We start from the raw sequence: 15,311 nt of genomic DNA, 5'->3' as shown, positions 1-15,311 counted from the left end.
TATTCTATGCCATTGGTCTCACATTATTGCTAATCCTTGCAAACAACTCAGAAATAATTACTTACTTCATCATCCCCATTTACAGATGAGGAAACAGAGGCTCAGAGAGGTTGCATAAACTGCTTTGGATCCCATAGTTTACTACTAGCAAAACTGAGATTTGAACACAGGTTTGTGAGACACCCAGATTTCTCCTGTTCTAAATAATGCTTAGGCCCATTCTTGGTGACAGCATTGATGTGGCTTCCATGTAGGTTTCCTCTGGGGGAGTCTTTTTTTTAATAGGCTTTCTATGGGACACCCAGTTGAATCCAGCAGTGTCCTGTTTGATTGGAAACAGATCAGACATTTGCCATGGATCTGTCTGTGCTATTTCTTCGAACCTTGGTTGGCTATATTTGTACTGACACTGTGAACCCCATTGTTAGGGTGAGGGCGACCTATCTTGGTCTCCAGGTTGAGCTGAGCAGACCCCAGCTATGTTCATCCTGACTTGGATTAGTGCTCTTACCAGTAATAAAGAATTAATTTTAGCACTTGAGCTAATTGGGATAAAAAATGTGACACCCAAGCCAGAAATAAGCTTAATGAAGCCCATTAAATAATTTAATGATTACATAATTATGTTCATTTAGAATGCAGGAATTGATTACTCTGAAATTAATTTTACTGTCTCTGTACCTTTTTGAGCACATTTATTTTGAACAAAATGAAGGATTAGTTTCATTTCTGATGGGCACTCTGCCATTAATAATCATGTCTCATTATAATGAGAAAATGTTGTGTTTTGAATAAGTTCATGTGACCATATATTTCCAGATAACAGACAAGCTTGTTCAGTGGAGAGATTTAAGCTATTGAAAGGGTCTTACTAATTTGAATCATAAATAAGTAAGTGGAGGATTGATGTGCTCAGTGAACAGAAATCTAGATGGTAAAATATGGTGCAATCGAGCTAATTAGGGGCTGGATCAGGGTGTTCTGGAAGCTCCAAACCAGTTGCAAATCAGATATGTGGGATAGGAAGGGCTAAAACCTAAAGGCTTCATAGTGGACACATAGGGACACAAAGAGACACAGTAGACACATGTTGAATGCTTTTTGAGCATCTTTTCCTTCCCTCTTTCTAACAGCCCCTCATTTCTACTTGGCAATTTTGATGTCAAAGGCTCCTTGCTAGGTTCCCCTGGTATAGTACATGACCCACTAAGCCAACCACTACATTTCATCCTGATTTTCATTTCATAGTGATTGGTACAGAGGTGAGCATGTTACCTAACACTGTCCAATCAGAATGAATCTCAGGATGCTTTCAGGGGATTCTAGGAAAAGACTTTTTAAAAAAATTTGGTTGTGTATGAAGAGGCAGGTTTGCAGCCTGCAAACAGACAGGAAACCTAGTCTTAGGATGAAATTGAACTGTAGAAAGCAGAACTGAGAGACAGAAGGAAACTGGATCTTGGTGGAAATTCACTTTTAATTAATTACTTAATTAATTTGTTTCTGAGACAGCGTCTCACTCTGTCACCCAGGCTGAAGTGCAGTGGCATGATCACAGCTCATTGTTGCCACAACCTCTTGGGCTCAAGTGATCCTCCTGCCTCAGCCTTCCAAGTAGCTGGGACCACAGGTACATGCCACCACACTCAGCTCATTTTTAATTTTTTTTGTAGAGGCAGGGTCTTGCCATGTTGCCCAGGCTGGTCTTGAACTGCTGAGCTCAAGCAATCCTTCTGCTTTGTCCCCACAAAGTCCTAGGATTACAGATGTGAGCCACCGTGCCTGGCTACAATCTACTTTTAGATCTTTTCATTATAGGAGCTGATAAATCCCTTCTATTGTTGAAATCATTGTTGCTTACAAGTGAAAGTATCCTGGAGAAGCAGGATTTAATAGGTTACAGGATTTTTCTTTAGAGTTATATACTTTATGCCTATAGAATAATAGAATTTCAGGCCTGTGAGAGAATTTAAGGGTCACCAGTTCCAATAGGGATGCTACATAATGATCTGAGAAGTCCATTTTTGGTTTTATACGGTGTCTTGCATTTGTAGAGCATTTTGTATCTTTCAGGGTGTTTTCAGAATGCTTTGGATACTCACAACAAAGCTTCTGTTTCAGGAAGCTGCCACAATGCCCTGAGATCAGCAGGGTTTAATAATGGGGCAAGATGCTCTTTGTAGTCAGAAAGGTATGATGATATACAATACTTGCTTTTCTGCTAAGTAATCTAGGCTGCTCCTATACCTGCGAAATGGGCATAATAGCTACTTTGTAAGTTCTCTCTCTCTTATTCTTTAGACGGAGTCTCTCTCTGTTGCCTAGGCTGGAGTGCAGTGGCACAAGCTTGGCTCATTGCAAGCTCCACCTCCCGGGTTCACGCCATTCTCCTGCCTCAGCCTTCTGAGTAGCTGGGACTACAGGTGCCTCCACCACGTCCAGCTAATTTTTTGGTATTTTTTAGTAGAGATGGGGTTTCACCGTGTTAGCCAGGATGGTCTCCATCTCCTGACCTCATGATCCACCCGCCTCAGCCTCCCAAAGTGCTGGGATTACAGGTATGAGCCACCATGCCCGGCAAAATTCTCTTTCTTTTTTTTTTTGAGACGGGGTCTCTCTCTATTGCCCAGGTTGGAGTGCAGTTGGCTTCATTTTCAAACAGGAAGTCTCCAAGTGGTGGTGAAGATGACACCAGCAGTCCTAGGGTTATCCGCTTAACTAACTGCTTTACATATATAATCTCCCATTCTCAATGCAAGTTTAGCAGGAACCTATTATTATCCTCATTCTACAGACGAAGAAACTGAGGCTCAGAGAAGTTTAGTGAGGTCACCCAGCTGGTAAGGATGGAGACTACTATGGGCTGAATGGTGTTTCCCAATTCATGTGTTGAAGTTCTAACCCCCAGGACCTCAGAATGTGCCCTTATGTGGAGACAGGGTCTTTACAGACGTAATCAAGTTAAAATGAAGTCATTAAATATGAGTCCTAATCTAATGTTACTGGTGTCTTCATAAAGAGGGGAAATTTGGAAACAGACATGCATGGGGGAAGATGATGTGGAGAGACACAGGAAGAAGATGGTCATTGGTGAGCTAAGGAGAAAGGCCTAGAACAGAATCTTCCCTCATAGCCCTCAGAAGGAACCAACCCACCAACATCTTGATTTTGAACTTCTTTTTAAGTTTTAAATTTTATTTAAATTTTTTTTAGAGATAGGGCCTCTCTCTGTCGCCCAGGCTGGGGTGTAGTGGTGTGATCATAGCTCATGGTAATGTCAAACTCTTGAGTTCAAGTGATCCTTTCACCTCAACCTCTCAAGTAGCTGGGACTGCAGGTGCACACCACCATGCCTGGCTAATTAAAAAAAAATTTTTTTTGTAGAGATGAGGTCTTGCTATGTTGCCTAGGCTGGTCTTGAACTCTTGGCCTTGGGTGGGCCTCCTGCCTGGTCCTCCCAAAGTGTTGGGATTATAAGTGTGAGCCACTGTACCCGGTGATTTTGAGCTTCTAACCTCCAGCACTGGGAGACAATACATTTTTGTTGTCTAAGCCACTGAATTTGTGGTACTTTGTTCCAGCAGCCCTAGCAAACTAATACAGAGCCCAAATTTGAATTCAGATCTGACTCCAAAGCTGGTGTTCTTTCTTCTACACCATGTGACTCTGCAGTGTGGTAATGTGTGTGGTGACTGTGAGTTTTATAAGATGGATTCATTTTCTGAACTGAACAATAAAATATTTTTCTGGAGGGGATTCTGCAAGTGCTTTCTGCTTTCACAAACCTCTAGAGGAAGGTAAACATTTTCTACTGGCAGCTGTGTTTCAACAACTCCAAACAATCCGGTGTGAAAGAAGTGAACACGTAAGCTTCATACTGGGTAATTGCTGATTGTAATTGAGAGAACATTGAAATTTGTTAAAGTTGCATATGTATACCTATGATGACAGCAACTAGGTGGCCCTGACAAAGAGGAGAATTTGGTTCCAGTTTCATGGGTAATGTAAAGAAGCAATCTGTACCGAGTGTGGTGGCTCATGCCTGTAATCCCAGCACTTTGGGAGGCCAAGGCGGGCGGATCACATCATGCCAGGAGTTCAAGAACAGCCTGGCCAACATAATGAAACCCTGTCTCTACTAAAAATACAAAAATTAGGCGTGGTTGTGGGAGCTTGTAGTTCCAGCTACTCCAGGTGGGGGGTGGGGGGCTGAGGCAGGAGAATTGCTTGAGCCAGGGAGGTGGAGGTTTCAGTGAGCTGAGATTGGGCCACTGCACTCCAGCCTGGGCGACAGAGTGAGATTCCATCTAAAAAAAAAAAAAAAAAAAAAAAAAAAGAAGCAATCTGAACAGCACTAAATCTTCTGTGTGTTCTTATCAAACACTATAAGATTGTTACAGGATATTTATTCACTCACTGCCTTAACAAATATAGATGAAGTATCTCTCATGTATGAGTTCCAGTATGTGATGGAAAAAGGCAGTACTGTCTAATAGAAATGCAGTACAAGCCACATAGTGAGCCTCACAGGCAATTTAGCATTTTCTAGTGGGCACATTAAAAAAAGTAAAAAGAAACAGGTGAAATTAATTGTAATAATATTGTAGTTATTATTCTACCAAAAATATTTTCAGTTAAACATGTAATCAATGTAAAAATGGCTTCTGTGATATTTTACAGTTTTTTCATCCAAGTATTCAATACTGGGGATGTGTTTTTCCCTGACAGCACATCTTTATTTGGACTGGCCGCATTTCAGATGCTGAATAGTGACATCTGGCTGGGTGGCCCCTGTATTGGACAGTACAGGTTGACAGGATAATGCTATTAAGATGATGGCAGTAAGAGTAAGTATCATAATGACTTCCATTTATTTTTGTACCATGTGCCATGAATGTTCTTTTTACACACATTGTCTTTTTTTTTTGTTTTTTGAGACAGGGTCTTGCTGTGTTGCCCAGGCTGAAGTGCAGTAGCATGATCATAGCTCACTGCAGCCTCATTCCTGGGCTCTAGGGACTCTCCCACCTCAGCTTCCCAAAGTGCTAGGATTACAGGTGTGAGTCACCATGCTAGGCCTTTTTTTTTTAAGCTTAAGTTTTGAATGCATTTATACAATTTAAAATAAAAACATAAATAACTATATAGCAAAATGTCTCAACCTTAGTCATCATCTCCCAAGTTCCCATTTCTTAAAATCAAACAACAAAAACAAGAACCTCTTTTATTAGTTTATTACATGTTCTTACATTTTATTTAAACAAATACATATTCTTATTTTTCCTTCCTTTTTGTAACCCTAAATTAGCAAATTATATACATGTTGTACATCCTATGTATTTCACTAAACAATTTATATTAGGGGTCTTTTCTTTTCTTTTTTTTTGTTTTGAGAAGGAGTCTCGCTCTTATTGCCCAGGCTGGAGTGCAATGGTGCGATCTCGGCTCACCGCAACCTCGCCTCCCGGGTTCAAGTGATTCTCCTGCCTCAGCCTCCTGAGTAGCTAGGATTACAGGCATGCACCACCATGCCCGGCTAATTTCTGTACTTTTAGTGGAGACGGGGTTTCTCCGTGCTGGTCAGGCTGGTCTCAAACTCCCAACCTCAGGTGATCTGCCTGCCTCGGCTTTCCAAAGTGCTGGGATTACAGGCGTGAGCCGCTCTGCCCAGTGGGATCTTTTCATATTAGTACACAATTTCCTGGTTCTTTCTCACAGCTGCATTGTATGAAGATAGCGTAATTTAATTAGTCTATAGATGAACATTAAAGGTGTTTCCAGTGTTTGTAATTAAAAGCAAGATACTACAATGAATACCTTGTGCATTTGTCATTTCACATGTATGCAAGATTGTTACAGAATAAATTTCTGGAACTGGGATTGTTGGGCCATAGGCAAAGGTGTGTATAATTTGAGAAGGTATTGCAAAATTGTCCTTTGTAGGGGTCGTACCAATTCATGCTTCTACCATCAATTGTGCAGGAAATGCATTCAAAACTCAAGCTTTATTTATTTATCTATTTATTTATTTTTTTGAGATGGAGTCTCACTCTGTCGCCCAGGCTGGAGTGCGTGGTGCGATCTCGGCTTATGGCAACCTCCACCTCCTGGGTTCAAGTGATTGTCCAGCCCTGGCCTCCAGAGTAGCTGGGATTATAGGCATGTGCCTCCATGCCCAGCTAATTTTTGTATTTTTTAGTAGAGATGGGGTTTGGCCATGTTGGCCATGCTGGTCTTGAACTCCTGACCTCAGGTGATCCACCCACCTCGGCCTCCCAGAGTGCTGGGATTACAGGCATGAGCCACTGCACCTGGCCAAAACTTAAGCTTTTAAAAAAAGACAATGGCCTGACATAGTGATGCACACTTGTAATCCCAGCACTTTGGGAGGCTGAGGTGGGAGGATCACTTGAGCCTGGAATGAGGTTGCAGTGAGCTTTGATCACACTAGTGCACTTCAGCCTGGGCAACAGAGCAAAATGTAGGATGTACACGTTGTGCAAAAGGAGTTCTTGTTTTACTTAATTCTTAAACTGTGTGAAGTACATATTATTATTTTATTATTTTTTTTAGAGACAGGATCTCTCTCTGTCACCCAGGCTGGAGTACAGTGACGTGATCATAGCTCACTGTAGCCTCAAACTCCTGGGCTCAAGTGATCCTCCTGCCTCAGCCTCCCAAGTAACTAGGACTACAGGTGTGTGCCACCACACCCAACTAATTACAATTTTTTTTGATGTGATGGGGTCTTGCTATGTTGCCCAGACTGGTCTTGAACTCCTGGCCTTAAGTGATCCTCTTGCCTTGGCCTCCCAAAGTACTGAGATTACAGGCATGAGCCACCACCCTTGGCCGAAGTATATATTATTAAACCTACTTTTCAGGTAAAGAAACTGAGGATGCAGGCAGGTTATGTAACATACATAGTAATGTGAATGTGTATACGAAAAGCACAAGATTCAACCCCAGATCTGCTACACACACACACACACACACACACACACACACACACACCATAAACTTACAATGAATTGGAAGTACAATTCATATAACTTTTTTTTCTGAATCATTTGAGAGTAAGCTGACTATTTGACCCCATGCCCACACAGATTATTCCTGAACAGATCAAAATGAATTTCTGTGGATTGACAGTGAAATAGCAAAACAAAAATAAGTACACTATAGTGCTTCACCAGGTTAAACTTATTCACTATAATGGATGGTACTTTATGGCCTCCCGATGTTTAGAGTGCTCATATGTCTTTTATGAAATTATGGATATGTTAGATCAGGCTATTTTTACCTTTCATTATGAAAGGTAACATTTACAAAAGTAGAGTAGTGTAATGAACTCCCATGAACCTAGCACACAATATCCACAATTATCAACAGATGACCCATCTTGTTTCAACTAACTTCCTTCCCATCCCCCCTTCCCCTGTTAGATTAGTTTAAAATGAAGTGTACACATTAGTTTTTAATTTTAATTTTTTTAGGGACAAGGTCTTGCTCTATCACCTGGGCTGGAGTGCAATAGTGTAATCATGGCTCACTACAGCCTTAACTCTTGGCCTCAAGCGATCCTCCCTCCTCAGCTTCCTGAGTAGCTGGGACTACAGATATGTGTCACCATGCTCAAATTTATTTTTACTTTTTGTAGAGTTAGGGTCTTGCTATGTTGCTCAAGCTAGTCTAGAACTCTTGGACTCAAGTGATCCTTTCACCTCGGCTTCCCAAAGTGCCGGTATTACAGGCATGAGCCACTTTACTTAGCTCTGACATTGTTTAATTTTATCTGTAAATATTTCAGTATATTTCTATGTAAGAACTATTAAAGAAAAACCATCAACACTATAGACATGGTTGGTTTAAGTGTTCATTTATCTGGCTTTTTACTTTTACATTTAGCAATCAAATATTGGTCCCTTGAAAACAAATTTTTTTGGAGGCCGGGCATAGTGGCTCACGCCTGTAATCCCAGCACTTTGGGAGGCCGAGGCAGGTGGATTACCTGAGGTCAGGAGTTCGAGACCAGCCTGGCCAACATGGTGAAACCCTGTCTCTACTGAAAATACAAAAATTAGTGTGGTGGTGCGTGCCTATAATCCCACCTACTCTGGAGGCTGAAGCAGGGGAATCACTTGAACCCGGGAGGCAGAGGTTGCAGTGAGCTGAGATCATGCCACCGCACTCCAGCCTGGGCAACAGAGTGAAACTCTGTCTCAAACAAAAATAAAAGCAAAAACAAAAATTTTTTTTTTTGGAAATGTTACTGGTCTATGAAGTCCCCAGATCTAGGAATCACCACTGAACTGTCCCAGGGCTTCTGGCACCATGCTTCATAAGCCTTCAAAATGGTTCTGACTCGGGGAAGACCCAGGCTTTCTGAGACCTGAAGCTGAAACAATTTGGGGGCCTTCTTTAAGAAAAATACAACAAAATTAAAAGTACAAAGTAATGTTTGAAAGTGAATATATTTTTAGCATGAGGAAAGAACTCACCACACATTACAAAAGCTGAAAAGCTGACAAATACCAGAAACCTCACAAAATCCAGAAAAAGAATGCAACGTTTTTTATTAATGAACTACCTGAGAACCCCCTCTGTTACAGTCCCCCTACATTCTTTGTCTGCATACTCTCTGATTGCCTCTCCATAGGACAATGATATTATAACATCATGTTCAATAGAGAGAATAGCAAGATAATTCAGTTTTTCCTCTAGGATGATTGTTTGAAATTTGTTTTTTATTATTGATGGTAGGTGGCTTTGCACACAGATAGACTTGCTGTTTGTAGCACTGCCTCTGGTTTGCGCCTTTGCCTGATAAACTCTATTTCTTGAGATTCCATCAACAGAGGTGCGTTTATCATTGTAGTCTCTGCAGTCTTGGGCATATTCCTGATGGGAGAGAACTTCCATTTTGATTAAATTTCAATGAGAAGTGAAACTTCTACTTATGAGTTTGCACATCAGATGTTGGGAAAATTTTCTAAAGACAACTTCCGGTTCTGTGGATTTAATACCATGTTGCTTCTCTACTCTCTACTCCTCACAGAATTCCAGGCCAGGGCTCTGTAGAATGAATTTTTATTCCCACTGGACATCTGGCCCTGCATCTTTGGGTCACTATTCTGGGTGCTGAGCTACAGAAGTTATCCTGGGAGCTACTCCTACGGAAAGACAGCTAGTCATGGAAGTGACCGTGATCCACATAAATATATCATATACGCCTGAACCCAGACCAGATATATCACCAATAGAATTTCCTCTTAGCCTGGTTTCCCAAATATGTGCAGCTTCTCTAAAGACACAGCATGAAGAGAAACATGATGGGGAAGGCAGAGTGGAAAGAAACAGTATTTTTTAACTGATTGTGGCTAAAATATCTTTTTTTTTTTTTTTTTTTGAGACAAGGTCTTGCTCTGTGGCTCAGGTTGGAGTGCAGTGGCATGAACATGGCTCACTGCGGTCTCGACCTCCTAGGCTTAAGGGATCCTCCCATCTCAGCCTCCTGAGTAGCTGGGACTACAGGTGTGCACCACTATACCCAGCTAATTTTTACATTTTTGGTAGAGATGGGGGTCTCACTATGTTGCCCAGGCTAGTCTTGAACTCCAGGCCTCGAGCAATTCTCCTGCCCCAGCCTCCCAAAGTGTTGGGACTACTGGTGTGAGCCACTTTGTGAAGCTGAAAATAAATATCTTACTTTTGCAGATTATAGCAGATTATGACTTTCTGAGCACATTGTCACAGCTTCATTAACCTCATGGTAAATTTGGCTCTGCCCATGACTGCTTTTCTGATCTCACCCGCCACAGATTTCCCATCCTTCATGCTGTTCCATGAACAGACCTGCTTCTGTTCCTGTAGCATGCCAGGAATTGTCTGCCTCAGGGCCTTAGCACTTACTGTTCCTCCTGCCTGGAACACTTTCCCCAGATATCCACACGTGGCTCACTTTTGACTTCCTTCAGCTGTCTGCTCAAATGGCAGCTTCTCACCATCATGTTTAAAATTGCTGAAAGCAATTGCAACAAAAGCAAAAATTGACAAGTGGGATCTAATTAAACTCAGGAGCTTCTGCACAGCAAAATAAACTATCATCAGAGTGAACAGGCAACCTAGAGAGTGGGAGAAAATTTTTTTAATCTATCCATCTGGCAAAGGTCTAATATCCAGAATCTACAAGGAACTCAAACAAATTTACTAGAAAAAAACAACAACAAACCACCCCATTAAAAAGTGAGCAAAGGCAATGAACAGACACTTCTCAAAAGAAGACATCCATGAAGCCAACAAACTATGAAAAAACGCTCAACATCACCGATCATTAGAGAAATGCAAATCAAAACCACAATGAGATACCATCTCATGCCAGTCAGAATGACAGTTATTAAACAGATGCTGGTGAGGTTGTGGAGAAACAGAAATGCTTTTATGCTGTTGGTGGGCATACAAATTAGTTCAACCATTATGGAAGACAGTGTGGTGATTCCTCAAAGATCTAGAACCAGAAATACCATTTGATCTAGCAATCTCATTACTGGGTATGTATCCAAGGGAATATAAATCATTCTATTGCAAAGATACATGCATACGTATGTTCATTGCAGCACTATTCATAATAGCAAAGACATAGAATCAACTCAAATGCCCACCAACAATAGACTGGATAAAGAAAATATGGTACATATACACCATGGAATACTATGTAGCCATAAAAATGAATGAGATCATGTTCTTTGCAGGGTCATGGATGAAGCTGTAAGCCATTATCCTCAGCAAACTAACACAGGACCAGAAAACAAACACTGCATTTTCTCACTTCTAAGTGGGAGCTGAATAATGAGAACATATGGACTTATGGAGGGGAACAACACACACTGGGGCCTGTTGTGGGTGGGGCGGGGGGAGGGAGAGCAGTAGGAAAAATAGTTACCAAGGCGCACGTTTACCTGTGTAGCAAACCTGCACATCCTGCACATGGACCCCGGAACTAAAAATAAAAATTAAACAAAATAGCACCCTAAAACCTAGCACCCCACTCTTTGTACCCTACTTTTTCTCAGGAACACTTACCACCTTGACATAATAGATATTGACTCATTTGTTAATTGTATATCTCCCTCCTATTAAAATGTAAGCTCATGAGAACAGGGACTTTGTTTGCACATTGGTGTGTCCCTAGCACCTAGACCAGTGCTTCCCTAAAGTAATTGCCGAAGAAATATTAGCTGAATGAATGAAAAGCAATTGGAAACCACTGAAGAATTTTAAGTGGAGAGACATGAGGCTTTCCTGGTTCTGTCAAAAGAAATTACTCGCTCACTTATCTTTCTCCCAGAACATCTTTCCACAATTTTTCTTGAATTATAATTACCTGTCAGTCTAATTTTCTCCAAAAGATTGTTGAGGATAGAGAGTATGTTTAATCCATCAACACACCCCCTACCATATGTATTGCATGAATTAACACTGGTGGAATTAAATGGAAGTTACTGTTTCTCTGCACATAAATTCTTGAAATGGCTGTGTTTGGTTTTCTCAGCAAACTAGATTATAAACTGTTTCTGAGTAGGAAAAGTTTCCTTGGCCATTTGTGTCCTCTCAGCAGCTCTTAGCAATCAGTACATTGCTCTTCTTAAATAGGGTTCAATCTCTTTGTGTTTCTGTCTATACAATTTCTGTGACTTAATGACATCCAGTTCTCCATTCTAATGAATTTCCAAGCAATTTTTTTTCCCAAGAAAGTCTCTTGTCGCCCAGGCTGGAGTGCAATGGCATGATCTTGGCTCACTGCAACCTCCGCCTCCCAGGTTCAAGTGATTCTCCTGCCTCAGCCTCCAGAGTAGCTGGGATTAGAGGCAACTGCCACTATGCCTGGCTAACTTTTTTTTGTATTTTTAATAGAGACGGGGTTTCACCATGTTGGCCAGGCTGGTCTCGAACTCCTAACCTCAGGTGATCCTCCCGCCTTGGCCTCCCAAAGTGCTGGGATTAATAAGTGTGAGCCACCGCGCCTGGCTCCAAGCAAAATTTATGCATCCATTAGGACACCTAAAATTTCTATGAATCAAAATCCAACTAAAAGCAGCTTAAACAGGTAGGAGTTCATTATGTCAGATGGCCAAAGGGCTGGAGGCAGAGTGTCTTTAGGACTGTTTAATTCTGTACTTCATTGACATATTCTAGGATACATCTTTCAGCTCTGTCATTCTAGCTTGTCTCCTCATGGTCATGAGATGGCTACAGTGGTTCCCAGTATCATGCTCTCATACAGTGACATCCAGAGGCAGGAGAAGAAACTGTTTCTTCTCAGATATTTCTTCTAGAAGGGAAAACCTTTCCCTGAAGTCCTGCAGTGCATTTTCCTTTGCTTATCATTGGCTAGAATGGCAACACGTGCTCTTGCCTAAACTAGTTTGGTTAGGGAAATGGAAGTGTTCAGATCTGCCTATATTAATTGAGATTCATCCCCTGGGATGGAGGAGGAGGCATTATCCTCAGCACAGAGTCACACGGAGGCTTTGCCCTCTTACAGCCAGGAGGGAGCATGTAGGGATGGACTTGGGTTAGCACTGATAGTGTCTGCTATATCTTCTGCTTGTTTGTTCTCCAACCTGGCCTGATTAAAAGGCCTGAAAAATTTGAGGTCCCCAGATCCTTCCTCCCATCCAAAACCTAGGGCCATGCTATTTTTTTTTTGAATTGATCTCTTAAACAAACAAACAAACAAAAAAGCCCCTACACTAAATACCAAGCAGTGACTTATTTAGTTTTAAAAAGAAACAAAACCAGGTCAGTGAATTTGAATTAAAACTGCACATAGAGCACATTGCTTAGTCTCTCTGTGCCTCAGTTTCCTTATCTATGAAATGAGGATAATAGTAATACTTAAGTTATAGGGTTGGTGTAAAGATTAAATACATTATTATACAGTCAATTTTCTTGATTTATGGATTCTGCATTCAAGAATTCGCCTACTCTCTAAAAGTTATTTGTAGCCCTTAAATGAATACCTCTGGCAATTTTGTGGTCACTCATGGACATTTGCAGAGAAGTGAAAAAACTGAGTTGCTCAATGTACATGCATGTTCCCAGGTAAAGTTGAATAAGGCAACATACTATCTTCTTGTTTTAGCTCTCATACTGTAAACACAGGTTCTTTTCATGTCTATTTAGTGCTTTTTCTTTTTCTTTTTCTTTTTTTTCTCATTTTAGTGCTTTTGTTAAAGATCTTGCTGTTGATTCCCGGGCAAGATGGCCGAATAGGAACAGCTCAGGTCTGCAGCTCCCTGAGAGACCAACGCAGAAGGTGGGTGATTTCTGCATTTCCAACTGAGGTAGCTGGCTTATCTCACTGGGACTGCTTAGACAGTGGGTGCAGCCCACAGAGGGCGAGTCGAAGCAGGGTGGGGTGTCACCTCACCCGGGAAGCGCAAGGTGTCGGGGAACTCCCTCCCCTAACCAATGGAAGCCGTGAGGGATTGTGCCTTGAGGAACCATGTATTCCAGCCCAGATGCTATGCTTTTCCCACAGTCTTCACAACCCAGAGACCAGGAGATTCTCTTGGGTGTCTACACAACCAGGGCCCTGGGTTTCAAACACAAAGCTGGGTGGCCATTTGGGCAGACACCGAGCTAGCTGCAGGAGTTTCTTTTCATACTCCAGTGGCGCCTGGAATGCCAGCGAGACAGAACCGTTCACTCCCCTGGAAAGGGGGCAGAAGCCAGGGAGCCGAGTGGTCTTGCTCAGCAGATCCCACCTCCACATGGCCCAGCAAGCTAAGATACACTGGCTTGAAATTCTTGCCGCCAGCACATCAGTTTGAAGTCCACCTAGGAGGCTTGAGCTTGGTGTGGGGAGGGGTGTCTGCCATTACTGAGACTTGAGTAGGTGGTTTTCCCCTCACAGTGTAAACAAAGCCCCTGGGAAGTTCGGACTGGTTGGAACCCACCACAGCGACGCGAAGGTGCTGTAGCCAGACTGCCTCCCTATGTTCCTCTTCTCTAGGCAGGGCATCTCTGAAAAAAAGGCAGCAGCCCCAGTCAGGAGCTTATAGATAAAACTCCCATCTCCCTGGGACAGAGCACCTGTGGGAAGGGGCAGCTGTGGGCGCAGCTTCAGCAGACTTAAATGTTCCTCCCTGCTGGCTCTGAAGTGAGCAGCGGACCTCCCAGCACAGCGCTCCAGCTCTGTTAAGGGACACATTGCCTCCTCAAGTGGGTCCCTGACCCCTGTGCCTCCTGACAGGGAGACACCTCCCAGTAGGGGTCGACAGACACCTCATACAGGGGAGCTCAGGCTGGCATCTGGCAGGTGCCCCTCTGGGATGAAGCTTACAGAGGAAGGAGAAGGGAGCAATCTTTGCTGTTCTGCAGCCTCCGCTGGTGATACCCAGGCAAACAGGGTCTGGAGTGGACCTCCAGCAAACTCCAGCAGATCTGCAGAAGAGGGGCCTGTTAGAAAGAAAACTAACGAACAGGAGGCAATAGCATCAACATCATAAAAAAAAAACAACCACTCAAAAACCCCATCAAAAGGTCACCAACATCAAAGACCAAAGGTAGGCAAATCTACGAAGATGAAGAAAAACCAGCACAAAAAGGCTGAAAATTCCAAAAACCAGAATGCTTCAACTCCTCACCAGGAAGGGAACAAAACTGGATGGAGAATGAGTTTGATGAATTGACAGAAGTAGGCTTCTGAAGGTGGGTAATAACAAGCTCCTCCTGAGCTAAAGGAGCATATTCTAACCCAATACAAGGAGGCTAAGAACCTTGAATAAAGGTTAGATGAATTGCTAACTAGAATAACCAGTTTAGAGAAGAAAATAAATGGCCTGATGGAGCTGAAAAACACAGCACAAGAACTTCGTGAAGCATACACAAGTATCAATAGCCGAATCAATCAAGCAGAAGAAAAGATATCAGAGATTGCAGATCAACTTAATGAAATAAAGTGTGAAGACAAGACTAGAGAAAAAAGAATGAAAAGGAATGAACAAAGCCTTAAAAAATATGGGTCTATGTGAAGAGACCAAATCTATGTCTGATTGGTGTACCTGAAAGTGACGGAGAGAATGGAACCAAGTTGGGAAACACACTTCATGATGTTATCAAGAGAACTTTCCCAACCTAGCAAGACAAGCCAATATTCAAATTCAGGAAATACAGAGAACACCACAAAGAGAGCAACCCCAAGACACATAATCGTCAGATTCACCAAGGTTGAAATGAAGGAAAAAATATTAAGGGCAGCCAGAGAGAAAGGTCAGGTTACCCACAAAGGGAAGCCCATCAAACTA

At 42.2% G+C, this 15,311-nt stretch overlaps 1 protein-coding gene across 1 annotated transcript in view; it reads left to right on the top strand.

Moving 5' to 3' along the window:
- CHD9NB (CHD9 neighbor) overlaps window positions 1-14,991 on the top strand; it is a 77,943-nt gene extending 62,952 nt beyond the window's left edge. Inside the window, exon 3 of the transcript XR_010124462.1 lies at window positions 13,225-14,991. The gene's annotated coding sequence lies outside the window, so the exon portion shown is untranslated. The remainder of the gene's footprint in view (window positions 1-13,224) is intronic.
- The last annotated feature ends 320 nt before the right edge of the window (window positions 14,992-15,311 follow it).

Source organism: Pongo pygmaeus, chromosome 18 (genome assembly GCF_028885625.2).
Source record: "Pongo pygmaeus isolate AG05252 chromosome 18, NHGRI_mPonPyg2-v2.0_pri, whole genome shotgun sequence".
Lineage (NCBI taxonomy): Eukaryota > Metazoa > Chordata > Mammalia > Primates > Hominidae > Pongo > Pongo pygmaeus.
Note: the sequence above shows the minus strand (reverse complement) of the source record. Positions and strands in the feature narration are given on the sequence as shown.